The 17,573-nt window shown below is 43.4% G+C and overlaps 1 long non-coding RNA gene across 1 annotated transcript in view; it reads right to left on the bottom strand.

Moving 5' to 3' along the window:
- LOC141140331 (uncharacterized) overlaps nucleotides 1-17,573 on the bottom strand; it is a 74,872-nt gene that overhangs the window by 5,799 nt on the left and 51,500 nt on the right. The window contains exons 2-3 of the long non-coding RNA XR_012243923.1: nucleotides 1,351-1,455; nucleotides 191-241 (exon numbers count right to left, since the gene is read on the bottom strand). This is a non-coding gene — a long non-coding RNA (uncharacterized lncRNA). The remainder of the gene's footprint in view (nucleotides 1-190; nucleotides 242-1,350; nucleotides 1,456-17,573) is intronic.

The raw sequence follows: 17,573 nt of genomic DNA, 5'->3' as shown, positions 1-17,573 counted from the left end.
TTTGGATGTACTGTACATACCCTCAAATTAAACCTGAGAGTGTGCACTTTCAGCCCATATCTATATCATTGTATAAATATAGCTTGAATATGTTTTGGTAAATACCTGAAAAAAAAAAAAATTGTGCCTGTGTCCAAATATATATGGGCCTAACTGTAAATATAATTCCCTGCTTGTGCGATTGGCTTACCGATTTTCCCAGAAGTCTGCACTAAGATACAAGTCAGATTTTTGGCATCCCCTGCAACAAAAATGTAATTTTTGATTATTATGAAATCGCTCTCATGCACATTCATTTTGCACTTGGACACAGACAAACAGCTATTTCTTCAGAATAACAAAATATAGGAATCTGCAATAAAGTTTGTTAAAATCTCAGCAATGTACATAGATCACCAAGAGGGGAATGTTTTCTTGTCAAAGCGGAGTTACCCTTTAAAGGGTATTCAAACCCTAAAAATAAACTTATTTGGGCCCTTTGGGTCTGTGAAATACAGTGCATCTGGAAAGTATTCACAGCGCTTCACTTTTTCCACATTTTGTTATGTTACAGCCTTATTCCAAAATATATTAAATTCATTATTTTCCTCAAAATTCTACAAACAATACCTCATAATGACAACGTGAAAGAAGTTTGTTTGAAATCTTTGCAAATTTATTAAAAAAGAAAAAACGAAAAAAAAAAATCACGTTACTAAGTATTCCTTCAATGCTACAGAAATTTTTCTGTATCCTTCCCCAGATCTGTGCCTCGATACAATCCTGTCTTGAAAGCCTACAGGCAATTCCTTGGACTTCTTGGCTTGGTTTGTGCACTGTTAACTGTGGGACCTTATATAGACAGGTGTGTGCCATTCTAAATCATGTCCAATACTCTGAATTTACCACAGGTGGGCTACAATCAAGCTGTAGAAACAGCTCAGGGATGATCAGTGGAAACAAGATGCACCTGAGCTCAATTTTGAGTGTCATGGCAAAGGCTGTGAATAATTATGTACATGTGATTTTTTTTTTTTTATTTTTTTTTTTAATAAATTTGCAAAGATTTTAAACAAACTTCTTTCACGTTGTCATTATGGGATAATGTTTGTAGAATTTTGAGGAAAATAATTAATTTAATCCATTATGGAATAAGGCTGTAACATAACAAAATAAGGAAAAAGTGAATACTTTTGAATATTGTGAATGCTTTCCGGATTCACTGTATACCATTGCGAGCATTCTTGTTAAATATGTTTGATATATGTGCAAAAACATAGCTTGATCCTGCCAGAAATCTTGTCAGTTAAGAACTTTCTGTGCTTTGTGCCTGAGCTGCATTATTTCTGGGGACTACAAGACCCTGCCCACCTGTGTTATTGAGAAGAGGCAAAGGGGAGGTTTCAGTAGTCCTGTTCAGTTGTTATGTAGTAGTAGTAATGAGTTTGTGAGTATTGTCACCCTAGGATGGATCACCTGATGAAATAGATGAAAAACAGAAAAATAGAAAACTATTACACACATCACATCACATATATAATTGTTTTTGGATTTGAAGATGCTTTACAGTATTTCTAAAGAAAAATCTTTTTTTTACTATTTTGATAAAGCGGAGAAGGATCAGGACAAATGTTACATTTTTACTGCTGTCTATGCCCCCCACTATGGGGATTCTTCCTCTCTATTTGTCCTAGATAAAGGTGAACAGGATAAATAAACCGGGAGAAGACGGCTCGGGAAGAAGACAGCTTGGAGCTATTTTTTCAAATAAGGGAGGGCTTAAAGGGGGCTTCCAGATTCCAATAAACCCCCCTGCCCGGAGACCCTGACAACCGCTGGCCAGGGTTGTCGGGAAGAGGCCCTTGTCCCCATCAACATGGGGTCAAGGTGCTTTGGGGTGCCGGGTACACAGCACCCACCCCTCCATGTTGAGGACATGCGGCTTGGTATGGTTCAGGAGGGGGGGGTACTCGCTCCCTCCTTTTTCCTGACCTACTGGGCTGCATGCACAGATAAGGGTCTAGTATAGATTTTGGGGGAACCCCATGCCATTTAAAAAAAAAATTTTTTTAATTTTTTTTTAAACCGAAGAGTCTCGTATGGTCTTGGGGGGGGGGGGGGGGGGGATGCCACGGCGTTTTTCGTGAATTTTTTTAGCCAGTAGTTTTTATCTTTACATTCAGCTGTCAGCAGGGAAGCCTGCTGACAGCTGATGACTCATCGGTTTTAAGGACACGGCGGCCGGCTTCCCGACCTGCTCCTTAGCAACCAGCTATATACTGTGAATGTAGAAAAAAAACACATACAAATCGTAAATCACAGGAAAAACGCAGTTAAAAAAAATGCAAAAAGCACAGCAAAAAGTACTGCAGAAACGCTCAAAAGCAACATGCATAGATGTGAATCGAGCCTCATAAGGTGCAATAAAGCACAACCACTGTGTAGCACTGCAAATCTGAAAGCAGAGAAGAGACAAAAGGTTTTTTTTACATTTTGGATAGAACACCTATCAGGTTTTTATTGCTGTCTGTGCCCCCATTAGGGAGATTATCCCTCTCTATTTGTCCTGTTTACTTTTATCATTGAGTGCCGGTTCACACTTGTGCGATGCGATTTTGATGCAAATTTTTTCATTGCGTGTTTGATTATTACAAGCGCGATTGTATTGCGAATTCAATGTGAATTGTATGTGCTTTAAATGTAAATTAGGCACAGATGCGATTTGTGCTCAGGCCAATCGAAAAGGCAAGAAAAAAATGGGTGTTAACTTCCTGTGCCCTTCCTTGTTTTCCTTTGTGGGAGAGTATTGTCGTTGAGGAGTGTGGTTTGTTTGTGAGTAGTCAGTGAGTATTTTGATTTTTGATCATTATGTTTCATCAAATGCCGTTGATCATGGCAGCAGTTGTTACTGCTACTGCTGCAGTCCTGATGGACAAAGCCAGGAGGAAGAGGAGGAGGAGGATGAGGAAGAGACTGATGAGTACAAGAAGATATTGGGTCCATCCAATTATTCAAAATAGGGAAGAGAGAGGCCAGTTCAGGATCCTCTACAATGATCTCAGGCAGCATGAGGAGAAGTTCTTCAACTATTCCCGGATGTCAGTAAATAGGTTAGTACCTGTACCCCTCTTCCTTCTCCTCCTCCCTCCTTACTATCTATCACTGACATGCATCCTACTGACCACCAATCCCACTGACCACCAATGTAAGGGCATGCATCCCACTGACCACCAATCCCACTGACCACCAATCCCACTGACCACCAACGCCACTGACCATCAACCCCACTGACCACCAACCCCACTGACCACCAACCCCACTGACCACCAACCCCACTGACCACCAATGCCACTGACCACCAACCCCACTGACCACCAACCTTACTGACCACCAATCTTACTGACCACCAATGTCTCTGACCACCAATGTCACTGACCACCAATGTAAGGGCATGCATCTCACTGACCACCAATCTCACTGGCCACCAATGCCACTGACCACCAATCCCACTGACCACCAATCCTACTTTTGATCGCTTTTCTCCTTTTACTAGAACTCTTTCCTATTACCATTTTATTTGATTTTGTGTATGGGCTTTAGCCTGTCACTTACATTGAATGTGTGGTTTTATTCCTTAGTTTTGATGAATTGCTTCGGCTGCTTGGTACACGCTTGGAGTATCAGAACAGCACCTTTCGAAATAGTGTGGAGCCAGCAGAAAGGTTGCTTGTTACATTAAGGTCAATTTTATAGATATACTTTGTGAAATTTTATGCGATGCACCATAGTAAGCTATAGTAAGGAACGCAAAGAATGCAGACAGATATGACAACAAAATTGTGTTCCAAAAAAAGTATTTATTTTTTTATTTTCAAAAACGTAATACGTCGTTTTTTTTTGATTACATACTTGGCATGAAATATTTTGGAAACAATCCAGCTCCCTCTGACTCTCTGACCTCCTCTGACTCGCTAGCTCTCTAACTTCCCCTGACTCTCTAACTCACTCTGACTCTCTAACTCCCTCCGACTCTCTAACTCCCTCCGACTCTCTAACTCCCTCCGACTCTCTAACTCCCTCCGACTCTCTAACTCCCTCCGACTCTCTGACCTCCTCTGACTCTCTAACTTCCCCTGACTCTCTAACTCCCTCCGACTCTCTAACTCCCTCCGACTCTCTGACCTCCTCTGACTCTCTAACTTCCCCTGACTCTCTAACTCACTCTGACTCTCTAACTCCCTCCGACTCTCTAACTCCCTCCGACTCTCTAACTCCCTCCGACTCTCTAACTCCCTCCGACTCTCTAACTCCCTCCGACTCTCTAACTTCCCCTGACTCTCTAACTCCCTCCGACTCTCTGACCTCCTCTGACTCTCTAACTTCCCCTGACTCTCTAACTCCCTCCGACTCTCTAACTCCCTCCGACTCTCTGACCTCCTCTGACTCTCTAACTTCCCCTGACTCTCTAACTCACTCTGACTCTCTTACTTCCTCTGACTCTCTTACTTCCTCTGACTCTCTTACTTCCTCTGACTCTCTTACTTCCTCTGACTCTCTAACTCCCTCCGACTCTCTAACTCCCTCCGACTCTCTGACCTCCTCTGACTCTCTAACTTCCCCTGACTCTCTAACTCACTCTGACTCTCTAACTCCCTCCGACTCTCTAACTCCCTCCGACTCTCTAACTCCCTCCGACTCTCTAACTCCCTCCGACTCTCTAACTCCCTCCGACTCTCTAACTTCCCCTGACTCTCTAACTCCCTCCGACTCTCTGACCTCCTCTGACTCTCTAACTTCCCCTGACTCTCTAACTCCCTCCGACTCTCTAACTCCCTCCGACTCTCTGACCTCCTCTGACTCTCTAACTTCCCCTGACTCTCTAACTCACTCTGACTCTCTTACTTCCTCTGACTCTCTTACTTCCTCTGACTCTCTTACTTCCTCTGACTCTCTTACTTCCTCTGACTCTCTTACTTCCTCTGACTCTCTTACTTCCTCTGACTCTCTTACTTCCTCTGACTCTCTTACTTCCTCTGACTCTCTTACTTCCTCTGACTCTCTTACTTCCTCTGACTCTCTTACTTCCTCTGACTCTCTTACTTCCCCTGACTCTCTTACTTCCCCTGACTCTCTTACTTCCCCTGACTCTCTTACTTCCCCTGACTCTCTTACTTCCCCTGACTCTCTTACTTCCCCTGACTCTCTTACTTCCCCTGACTCTCTTACTTCCCCTGACTCTCTTACTTCCCCTGACTCTCTTAATTCCTCTGACTCTCAATTCCTCTAACTGTCTAGCTTGACCGTAACTGAACTTTAATATTAAGTTACAAAACTTTAGTAACTCAAACTCTATCTCTCAAACTCATCCTCCCTGTCATCTCAAACTCTCTCATCCTCCCTTCCTCCCTCGCATCTTCATCTCCACTGTCCCCCTAATCTTTTTTCTCTACATCTCTATTTCCCTGAGCCATTCAAAATATGATAGCATTTTGGAATACACTATTCAAAATTACAAAAAATAATTTAACAAAAACATAACGCTAACAAAGAAAGTATCAATTTTTAACATGAAGTTGGTAGCGGCATTAGCAGGTAGTCATCTACAAATTCAAAAAACTTGGTGAACTATGTTCATCAGGCTTGGTTAAATCATGCCGTTGTAGTGTTGCTGTTGAAGAGCTTGGTGGTGTTAGCTGCAAGGCTTCACCTTGTGTTGAGGGATATTTCCTCAATAACACAGTTGGGGATATCGCGTTATCTGGTGGTACACTTGGGGGCCCATATTGTCGATAGGGTGTAGGCATGTTTGAGGCTACTTCAAGCAATCGATTGTGATATGGGTAATGACTTGGAATTGTCGGTTTCTGCTGTTCCATTGGTCTTGTTACAGGTGGAAATTGATTTGCCACGGACAGTAGTTGCTCATAGAGCTGTGCTGGTCTGTTTTGTGTCGGGACATGATAAGATGTTGAGTCAAGTGGTCTCATATCCATTTGTCTGCCGATATCCGTGGTTCTACTTGGGGGTGAAATTACTGAGGCAACAGGTGAAGGAATAGGATATGGGATTCGTGATCTGGGGGTCTCATAAATGCTAGAGGGTTCTGCAAAACTAGAGGGATAAGGGTTTGGTGCAGTGTTTGAGGCAGAGGAAATGGGAGTAAATATTTGAGTACTAGGAATGTCATGCATTGGCACAGAAACATGGCGTGGCACAGTGAATGAATGGATGCAATGTTGCGCTGCAATCCTCATATTAAAGTAATGGTCTGGCAAGCCCTCTTTGAGAAGCGGCACCAGGCTAATGGCAAACATAGTGTGAGGGCATCGCTGGGCATCGATTTGTTCAGTGATACCTGACACTATGTTTAGTAATTTATTGGTCTGGTCCTGGTCTTCAACCTGTTCTGCTGCCCTGCTGCTTTTCTTCCTGCGGGAAGCAGATGCTTGCCTTTGCCTTCTGCTGGACGGTATCGAAACATCCGTATCCTCATTATCCCGCTCCTGAGCAGAGGACTCGTGTACCTCGATCAGCTCACCCTGGAGCTCCATAGATGAATCCTCCTGATTTGTGCAAGCAAATGATACTCCTTCATCATCGTCAACACTAGAAGCATGCGCCTCCTCCCCCTCCTCCTCCTCCTCCTCCCAACTTGCTTCCGTGCTGCAATACAAAAAATTTAAATTGGAACTCTTTTATGAAATAAAAAGTATAGCTGATAGGGGAGAAGTAAAGGTTAGGGTTAGGACAGGTTAATTAGATAGAGATGGTAGAGTGGCCGATTCATGTATCATAACTTCCTCAATTCTAGTACTGGCTTCAAAAAATCCATGTATCTGGCGAAGGCATAGGGACGCTTTGGGGGGTCACCAGACCCACTCCTTTATTCACGCTGCAGTCTCTGGTGTCTCTGAAGTGTGTCCTTGAGGCTCCTCCACCTAGTGCGTATGAGTCCTTCTGTAATAAAGAAAAAAAACATAACTAATTTATTTTGTACTCGGAGTCAATCTGTGGATAGTGTACAAAGGAACAAAAAGCAACAAAGAACATAGACCTGAGTTGTGCCCTGGTCAAATGGTCAGTATGCCTAAAAGGGGGCATACCCAAGTATGAATTGAAATAAAATGAAAAAAGAAAAGAAAAAAAAAAAGGGAATGGGTGGGTGGGACACGAGATCCTACGACCATAGGAAGGAGAAGGAGGAGGGCAGGCTTTATGCAGCCTGACTCCTCCTACAATAACAGGCTGACCTGCAGTCAGCCTTACACTTGTACTCGGAGTCAATCTGTGGATAGTGTACAAAGGAACAAAAAGCAACAAAGAACATAGACCTGAGTTGTGCCCTGGTCAAATGGTCAGTATGCCTAAAAGGGGGCAAAAATGACCAGTAGGATGAATATGAAGCCAAATTATAGCCCACTGAAATTACGTATAATCTACCAAATACCAACCGCTTGTGGTATCTCTAAAGTGGCTGAGGGCCAACCCAGAGAACAAGACGACCTGCACTTACCCAATACGGCTGAAGTCCCAGGCACAAATATGCAGAACTGCTCCTGTCTCTTGTGACCCAAACCCGGGTATAGGCCTGCCTTGAGCACCGAGCTAGTACCCAACACGAAGGAGACCATGGGAATGTGATAGATACGATACGGAAAATATGACCCATGATGAGAAGTCTGCTGATCACAGCAGGAGGGCTACTTTCAGTAACCCTGAGGATGGCTTTAATAGAATGCACAGCAAAGAAAACCTGTCCGGGTCTACTAACGACATGAAACGCTGAGTCCCAATCAGATACGCCCTGACACTGCTGTGCCGATATGAGTTAAAAGAGGCAAAAACCGAACCAAGTAGGAAGCCAGCTGATACTGGCCTAGGGACTGAGAAAATTCAGAACCCACAAAAACCCCTGAGCCCGTAAAGGCTGCTGGAGCTGCCATGGCTGACTAACCAATAGTTCCATGCTTTGCCAACCCTAGCCAAGAGTAGCTAGGCAATAAAAAGGTCGTGTGCATGGATAAGGAGGAACCACAGTCCGCTGGGTAACCTATTTTTGTGTAAGTGACACACCACTGGGACAGCAACATGAACTACGAGAGAAACATGAGCATACTGAGAAAACCTGCACCAGGAACGAAAGCTACGTGAAGGAACGAAACCCATGTATAGCGCGAGCTTACGAAATGTGAGCAGCCTAAAAACACAGGCTGCCAGAAACCGCAAACTACTTGCGAAATACCAGTAGCATGAGAACATGAATTAATGAACGTGTGATGAACATGAGAACGAGAGTAACCTTGGGAAAACATGAGAAACCTGGAAAAAAAACGAGAGAAACATAAAAGTGAGTTTAACATAGAAACAACAAATTGCATGAGAAGCATAAAATTATATGAAAAACATAAAATTGCATGAGGAACGTAAATAGCATGAAAATGTAAATAACATGAGGAACGTAAATAACATGAGAACACGTAAATTACATGAGAAACGTAATTTGCATAAGAAACGTGAACTGCATGAGAAACGCAAGTTTGTACGAAATACATAAGCAACGTAAGAACAGATAAGACTTGCCACCGAACAAGCCAATTAAAAACGATCACCTCAATCTGTTAAACCCATAGACGTGACGGGAAATCTGCAGTGGTAGAACATGAAACAATTCAGCTGTATGAAAGCAATCAGATAACATTACAAACAACCAGCCCAAAACATAACACCCCTAATACCTGACAAATATGAAGATGTGAGTGCAGAAATGACAGGACCAAGAGCGTAAAAAATGAACCTAATGACGACACCCCCCTACTGTATGCAGTGAGCGAGCCCGAGCAACCTGCCACGCCAAGACAGGAAAATTAAAAACGAACACTCAGGGCTAAAGTACCCACAGACCGTGGTGGGTAGTAGTAAAGGTGTAATGGTGAATGTGCACGTATGACGTATGGAAAACAGGCGAGAAGATTGTGGGACAACGATCAATTAAAAACGAAACCTCAGCCTGTACGGATCTGTAAACCTGACAGACCCTGAATGTGAGCACTAGCTAACGGTAATGCAGCGAACGAAAGGCTGTGACATAAAACATATGACATGAACGTAAGAGACATGGGAAAACGAGAGAAGCATGGGAAAACGAGAGAAGCATGGGAAAACGAGAGAAGCATGGGAAAACGAGAAGCATGGGAAAACGAGAAGCATGGGAAAACATGAGGAATATATGAAACAAAGAAAATAGGAAAAAACATGAATAGGCATAAGAAGTGACAAATTGCATGAGAACACTGTAAAATTGCATGAGAACACGTAAAATTTGCATGAGAACACTGAAAAATTGCATGAGAACGTAATTGCATGAGAAAACTGTAAATTGCACGGGCAACTGTAAAATGCATAAAAACCATAATCACATGAGAAACTGTAAAAAAGCATGAAAAACCGTAAATTGCATACGAAACTAATATGCATGAGCAACCGTAAATTGCATGAAAAACCGTAAAATGAATAAGAAATCGCAAATCGCATGAAAACCGTAAAATGCATGCGAAACCGTAAAATAAATGAGAAATCATAAATCGCATGAGAACACTGTAAAGTTGCATGAGAACACTGTAAAGTTGCATGAGAACACTGTAAATCGCATGAAAAACTTAATAGTATGAGAAACTGTAAAAATTTGCACGGGCAACCGTAAAATGCATGAAAAACTGTAATCACATGAGAAACTGTGAAAAGCACGAGAAACCGTAACAAGCATGAAAAACCGTAAATTGCATACGAAACTAATATGCATGAGCAACCGTAAATTGCATGAAAAACCGTAAAATGCATGCGAAACCGTAAATGAGAAATCATATGACAACCGTAAATGCATGAGAACACTGTAAAATTGCATGAGAACACTGTAAATCGCATGAAAACATAAAAGCATGAGAAACTGTAAAAATTGCATGAGAAACCGTAAAATGCACGGGCAACCGTAAAATGCATAAAAAACCGTAATCATAGGAGAAACTGTAAAAAAGCACGAGAACCGTAACAAGCATGAACAACTGTAAATTGCATACGAAACTAATATGCATAAGCAACCGTAAATTGCATGAAAAAAAAAAAAAAAAAAGTAAAATGAATAAGAAATCGCAAATTGCATGAAAACCGTAAAATGCATGCGAAACCGTGAATTACATGAAAAAAAAACTTAAAATAAATGAGAAATCATAAATCGCATGACAACCGTAAAATGCATGAGAAACGTAAATTGCATGAAAATAAAAATCGTAAAATGAATGAGAAATCGTAGATCGCATGCAAACCGTAAAATACATGAGAACCAGCATTCCATGAGAAACCGAAAATCGCATAAAATCGTAACATACATGGAAAAACCGAAAATTACATGAGAAATGGAAATTTGCATGCCCCCAAAGGACCCCCACAGAATATCATGAGATGACCGGCAATGAGCAAGTGTCATGACAACCCCACAGCCTGAATTTACCCCTGAAAACCCACACTATAGACCACGTGGAGCTCGGGGAGGGACACGACCCACTATGTGGCGCTCAGGAGGGGGGGAACCCATCACACGAAGCTGAGGGGGGGGGGGAAATCACCATGAGGCTAGGGAGAGAGGAGACCCTGCCCATACATACCTATGCTGTAACCTAATAGTGGTGACAGCAGACCCAAATACCAAAGACTAAATGCAATGACCTACACTATTACAACTGGACAAACATGGATCCCTGCTAGAAAAAAGATGTTTCATTGGATTGCTTACCTGTATTCCAGGAATACAAACGTGCTATGCAGTGCTAATGACAGAGGCGGGACATTGTGACATATGAGACTCTGCCATCATCTCCTGAAAACCCCCAAACACACTCCCCCCAACCTGCAACCCCAACACATGGTGCTATCTGAACCCCAAGCTGACCGGAGTAAAGTGAAAACGGATGGAAGAATACTACCCCTATCCCTGCGCCCGCAGCACACAAGACCCTGCCTCATGGTAACGCTGCCGAGACCTGCCACGACCACCGGGAGAGAGATCCAAACAGAAAACCTTGCAGCCGACCATGCTGCCGACCATGCTGCCGCCCTGCAAGCCACAAACGGGAAGTGATCTGCTGTGACCTGCCCTAACCCGGAAGTGACCTGTCAACACGAGATCCTACGACCATAGGAAGGAGAAGGAGGAGGGCAGGCTTTATGCAGCCTGACTCCTCCTACAATAACAGGCTGACCTGCAGTCAGCCTTACACTTATATTTTTTTCAGGTACCTAGCAACTGGAAATTCATTTGCCAGCTTACACTACGAGTTCAAGTTGGGAAAATCTACGGTGAGCACAATTGTGCGTGACACCTGTATCGCCATCTGGGAGGTCCTAAGAGATGTGGTCATGAGAAAACCAAACAAAGAGGAATGGAACACCAAAGCTGAGTTGTTTTGGGAGTGCTGCAACTTCCCCAACTGTGTTGGTGCCATAGACGGCAAGCACATCAGAATTGTGAGGCCAGTTGGTAGAGGGACAAAATTTTTTAATTATAAAAAATATTTTCCTTTCGTTCTTCTGGCAGTGGCTGATGCAAACTACTCGTTCACCTACATCGACATTGGTTCTTATGGGAGCAGTTCTGACTCCAGCATTTTTTCCCACTCAAGTTTTGGAAGAATGATTCGGGAGAACGCACTAGACCTCCCAAACGAACGACCATTCCCTGGAACATCAGAACCCTCTCTCCCTTTAATATTTGTCGGTGATGAGGCTTTCGCTCTTTCAGAAAAAATGCTCAGGCCATATGCTAACTGGTCACTGTCTGTGGAGAAAAGGGTCTTTAATTATCGGCTAACAAGAGCACGAAGAGTTGTGGAGTGTACTTTTGGAATCCTGGCAAACAAATGGCATTTTCTTCACACGTCAATAACTTTAAACATGGAAAACGCCATAATTGCCGTAAAATCTGCCTGTGCACTCCACAATTTTGTCCGCGAAAGAGATGGATACCTTTTCGAGGACTCTTTAATGGATGGGATGGAAGGCGCAGATTGGACACATACAAGGGGCAATTACAGAGGGGCCAGCATCCGTGAGAAATTTACTGACTTCTTTATGAGTCCTGCTGGTCAGGTATCATGGTAGCTTGATGCCATTCAATAAAGACCAATAACTTTTTCCCTGTCAATTCTGCATCGTCTACTATCTGTACTTTTTTCTATAAATGTAATAAAGTTTTATTGTTCGACAGTGTGTCCATCTATTTTTTGCACTTTCTGTGTCAACATACAGAGCATGCAATATCATTCCACAACATTGGTGGTCAGTGGCGTTGGTGGTCAGTGGCATTGGTGGTCAGTGAGATTGGTGGTCAGTGGGGTTGGTGATCAGTGGCGTTGGTGGTCAGTGGCGTTGGTGGTCAGTGGGATTGGTGGTCAGTGGGATTGGTGGTCAGTGGGGTTGGTGCTCAGTGGGGTTGGTGCTCAGTGGGATTGGTGGTCAAGTGGCATTGGTGGTCAGTGGGATGCATGCCCTTACATTGGTAGTCAGTGGCATTGGTGGTTTGTGGAACGCATGCCCTTACATTGGTGGTCAGTGGGATGAATAAATAGAAATATACTTACATTTATGTTTGCGAACCTGAGGTGTGAAGCCATCCCAGTCTGCATACAGACTTTTACAAATTTCATCCCAGCCTCTGCTCTTCCGGGCATTGTTTTTGTATTCTTCAATCCGGCTGTCCCATATATAAGGCCTGTCACGGAGAAGTCTGATGAGCTCCTCATTATCAATGGTGTTCCGACGCCTGGGTGTCATCTTGACTGCTTACAGATGAACATGAGACAGGAAACAGGAAGTGAGGGGGCAGAACTGAGTTGAGCTGAAAGGAGGAGCTGGAGGTGAAGAATTTGCACATATCTGAACCAACAATGCGCTTCCAGAACGATTTACATTAATGTCTATGGAGACTAAATTTGCAATGCAACACTGTAAACTTGCACAAGAACCTTTTTTTTATCGCATCGCATTCGGAGAGGAATCGCAACGCATATATGTAAACGACCGTAATTGAAAACAATTACTTTTTGGATGACATGCGAATCTAGTTTTTGTTTAACGCAATGCATTCGTTATAAACTCGCACAAGTGTGAACCGGCACTGAGAGTGAAAGTAAAAGAAAATACCAAATTTTAGGTTGTCCCCAGAAAAGTAATAGTGGGGAAATCTTCCAATGGGGACACTAGTTCTGGTGACCTGGGGTTCCCCAAGGAATTTCCTTAACCACTTGCCGTCCGCTGCATGTACATATACGTCGACAGAATGGTAGACAGGTACGTCCCTTTAAATTTACCGCTGTGTGGTCGCGCGCGCGACCCTGCCGCGAGCTCCGTTATTGTGAACGAGATGTCGGCATACCCGCGATTGTTTCACGGAGAGGAAGAATGGGGAAATGCTGATGTAAACAAGCATTTCCCCGTTCTGCCTAGTGACAGGACACTGATCACAGCTCCCTGTAATCGGGAGCGGTGATCAGTGACGTGTCACACATAGCCCCTCCCCCCCACAGTTAGAACACATCCCTAGGACACCCGTAACCCCTGCAGCGCCCCCTCCTGGTTAACCCTTTCGCTGCCAGTCACATTTACACAGTCATCAATGCATTTTTAATCGCTATGATCGCTGTATAAATGTGAATGTTCCCAAAATAGCGCCAAAAGTATCCGATCTGTCTGCCATAATGTCGCAGTCACGATAAAAAACGCTGATCGCTGCCATTACTAGTAAAAAAAAAAATATTAATAAAAATGCCATAAAACTATCCCCTATTTTGTAGACGCAACTTTTGCTCAAACTAATCAATAAACGCTTATTGCGATTTTGTTTTTTTACCAAAAATATGTAGAAGAATACGTATCGACCTAAACTGAGGGAAAAAAAATGTTTTTATATATATTTTTGGGATATTTATTATAACAAAAAATATTGCTTTTTTTTTCAAAATTGTCGCTCTTTTTTTGTTTATAGCGCAAAAAATAAAAAACGCAGAGGTGATCAAATACCACCAAAAGAAAGCTCTGTTTGTGGGGGAAAAAAGGACTTCAATTTTGTTTGGGAGCCATGTCGCACGACCACACAATTGTCAGTTAAATCGATGCAGCGCCGAATCGCAAAAAGTGCTCTGGTCTTTGGCCAGCCAAATGGTCTGGGGCTTAAGTGGTTAATTTGCAGGGATTTCCTCTCACTTCCTGTTTTGGCTATGGGACAGGAAGTGAAGGATAATCTCTGCAATGGGACACAGATGGCGGGAAAAAAATCTGCTCTATTCAACATGAAATAAAAAGTTTTGCCTATAGTTCCACTTTAATTTTTACACCAAACTGATCTTTAAAAGGGTCCATGAACACTAGGCAGCTGAAAAAAATGCCGGAACCTCTGGCAGAAAAAACAGCTCCGATTCCTCCTGTATTGAATTGTATTGTAACTGTACTGTCTGCCCTAATGTTGTAAAAGCACTGCACAAACTGTTGGCGCTATATTAATCCTGTATAATAATAATAATAATAAATGCTCATAGTGGCTCGTATTGCACAAGAGTTTCCGAGAGTTGATGTGCATGTGCTTTTATAAGCGTTTTTTCCAAAACGCTCCCCTCTGCTCATTTTTAACTAATAGTGTACACTTGAAAACGCTGAATGCTCCTAAATGCCATGTTTATGAGTGTCGAGCGTTATTTCTGCCCCAAGTCTCTCAAAAATGTGAGGTAAATGGGTTTTTTTCTGCCTAAAAAAAAACCTTCTCTACAAATATGCCCATAAACTCCCTAAGACCCCTTTCACACTGCCAGCGGGCCACGTTAGCAGTAAAGCGCTGCTAGTTTTAGCGGCGCTTTACTGTTGTTTTAGCAGTGCTTTTTGGCCGATAGCGGGGCACTTTTAACCCCCGCTAGCGGCCCAAAGAAAGGGTCAAAAGGGTTGAAAAAAGCGCCACTGCTGAAGCGCTTTGCAGGCGCTTCGGCAGCGGTGCCCATTTCATTTACACCGCTCCTAAACCACTCCAAAGATGCTGCTTGCAGGACTTTTTCCAACGTCCTGCAAGCGCACCGCTCCATTGTGAAAGCACTCTGGCTTTCATACTGGAGCTGCAGGGGAGGCGTTTTTCAGCTTTCCAGGTGCTATTTTTAGACCTTTAGCACCTGAAAAATGCCCCAGTGTGAAAGGGGTCTAAAGTGCATGGACAAACAGAATAACATAGGACTGCAAGTTATTGTCATAAAAAGTGTTTGGGGACCTGGGTCCTGTCCCAAGGGACATGTAGCAATGCAAAAAAAAGTTTTAAAAACGGCAGTTTTTTCGGGAGCAGTGATTTTAATAATGCTTAAAGTGAAACAATAAAAGTGAAATATTCCTTTAAATTTCATACCTGGGGGGGTGTCTATAGTATGCCTGTAAAGTAGCGCATGTTTCCCATGTTTATAACAGTCCGAGAGCAAAATGACATTTCTAAAAGGAAAAAAAGTCATTTAAAAGTACTAGCTCTAGTGCCGGCTATTAATGAATTGTCAGTCCCGAAAATACACATAAAAGTCATTGAAAATTTTTTAAAAAATGCGTGGGGGTCCCCCAAAATTCCATTACCAGGCCCTTCAGGTCTGATATGGATATTAAGGGGAACTCTGCGCCAAAATTTTAAAAAATGGCATGGGGTTCCCCCCAAAAATCCATACCAGACCCGTGGAAGGGTCTGGTATAGATTTTAAGGGGAACTCCGCGCCAAAATTTTAAAAAAAATGGCGTGGGGTTCCCCCGAAAATCCACACCAGGCCCTTATCCGAGCACGCAACCTAGCAGGCCGCAGAAAAAGAGGGGGGACGAGAGAGCGCCCCCCCCTCCTGAACCGTACCAGACCACATGCCCTCAACATGGGAAATGATGTCCCCATGTTGATGGGGAAAAGGGCCTCATCCCCACAACCCTTGCCCGGTGGTTGTGGGGGTCTGCAGGCAGGGGGCTTATCGGAATCTGGAAGCCCCCTTTAACAAAGGTGACACCCAGATCCCGCCCCCCCATGTGAATTGGTAAGGGGTACATTGTACCCCTACTATTTTACAAAAAGAAAGTGTCAAAATGTTAAAAAAAACACAGGAGACAGCTTGGGACAAATCCTTTATTAAAAATAAATAAATAAAAAAGAGATTCCAGCGATTTAATCCAATAAATTCATGCTCCTACTCCAGCGATGTAATCCACTTCTCGATCTCCAGTGATGGATGATCTCCAGCAACTCCAGCGAGGAACATGCACAGGATCCTGCCTCCTCCGGAGGCACCCAGTCAATGACACGGTGCTAGCTTGACAGCTCTTATGTAGTGGAGGGCGTTGCCACCCGTCACGTGACCCTGCCCCCCTCTGACAATGGAAATCCATGGAAGAAATCCATGGATTTTGTTGTCGGAATGTCCGATCGTGTGTACGGGGCATCAGAGTGCAGTAGACAGGACTATCTAGAACAGTGTTTCTCAAACTGTGTGCCGCAGGAGAATTGCAGGTGTGCCGTGGGATTATTCTTGTTGTTCTCTGGGCCCAGCGGTGGCTGCATTGGTGCCACACTGTGAGAATAAATTTAGAAACGTTTGAATCGTGCTAAACCTGTGAATGTGTATCAACCATAAATAAATAAATTTGTAAATCATTGACAATTCAATGTAAATAAGTGAAACATAGATAATGGTTCATACATCCTATAAACACCCAATCTCAATGGTTGTGAATAGGAGAACAAAATACTTAAAGTGATAGAATAGTGAATCAAACTTAAATGTAAATAAAAATAAAAATAAACAGTCTCAGTGAGTGGCTGAAAAAAGTAACATCCACCCGTGGACAAAATGGGAGTCAAGTTCATCCAAAAATGAGGTAACTCTTCATCCGCTATGTGACACAAACTTGTGATCCACAACCGCTATAGAAGAAATCACTTCTTACCAAATGGCCATGATCCCGCACTACAGAGGACCATGGTGAGCATATACGACTGTGATTCTGGAATACATCACACGTGCTGACTTGCTGTTGGGTCCTCAGATCACCTCATTGATAAACAGGCCCATAGGATGCACAATGGACCGATCCCGATATATTCCCCGCCTCGTCCGGACTCTCAGTATTCGGCAGTGAGACGGTCAGATGGACTTCTTCCCCATTGGGAAGTTTAAGCAGATGGTGTCCTTTCTGGAGGACTCGATCCCGGGCTGGAGGTACTTAGTATTGGGAGAGGCCAGGTTTCTCTCTGGGGATAAATTGAGGAGGCTAATTGAGAGCTTGTCTTTTCCTTGGAGATCACGGTCCGGACAAGCCCTCAATTAGCCTCCTCTATTTAGAGCCAATGGCACCACTGCTGTGTTTCAGCCAATCAGGAGGGAGAGTCCCGGATAGCCAAGGGACTCGTGGACATCATTGGACAGAGATGGGGCTCCGGTAAGTATTAGGGGGGCTGAGGGGGGCTGCTGCCCACAGAAGGCTTTTTATCTTAATGCATTGAATGCATTAAGGAAAAAAAAAACGTCTGCCTTTACAACCCCTTTAGGCGC

Source organism: Aquarana catesbeiana, linkage group LG04 (assembly GCF_042186555.1).
Source record: "Aquarana catesbeiana isolate 2022-GZ linkage group LG04, ASM4218655v1, whole genome shotgun sequence".
Taxonomy (NCBI): Eukaryota; Metazoa; Chordata; class Amphibia; order Anura; family Ranidae; genus Aquarana; species Aquarana catesbeiana.
This window is presented reverse-complemented; position numbering and strand designations above follow the sequence as displayed.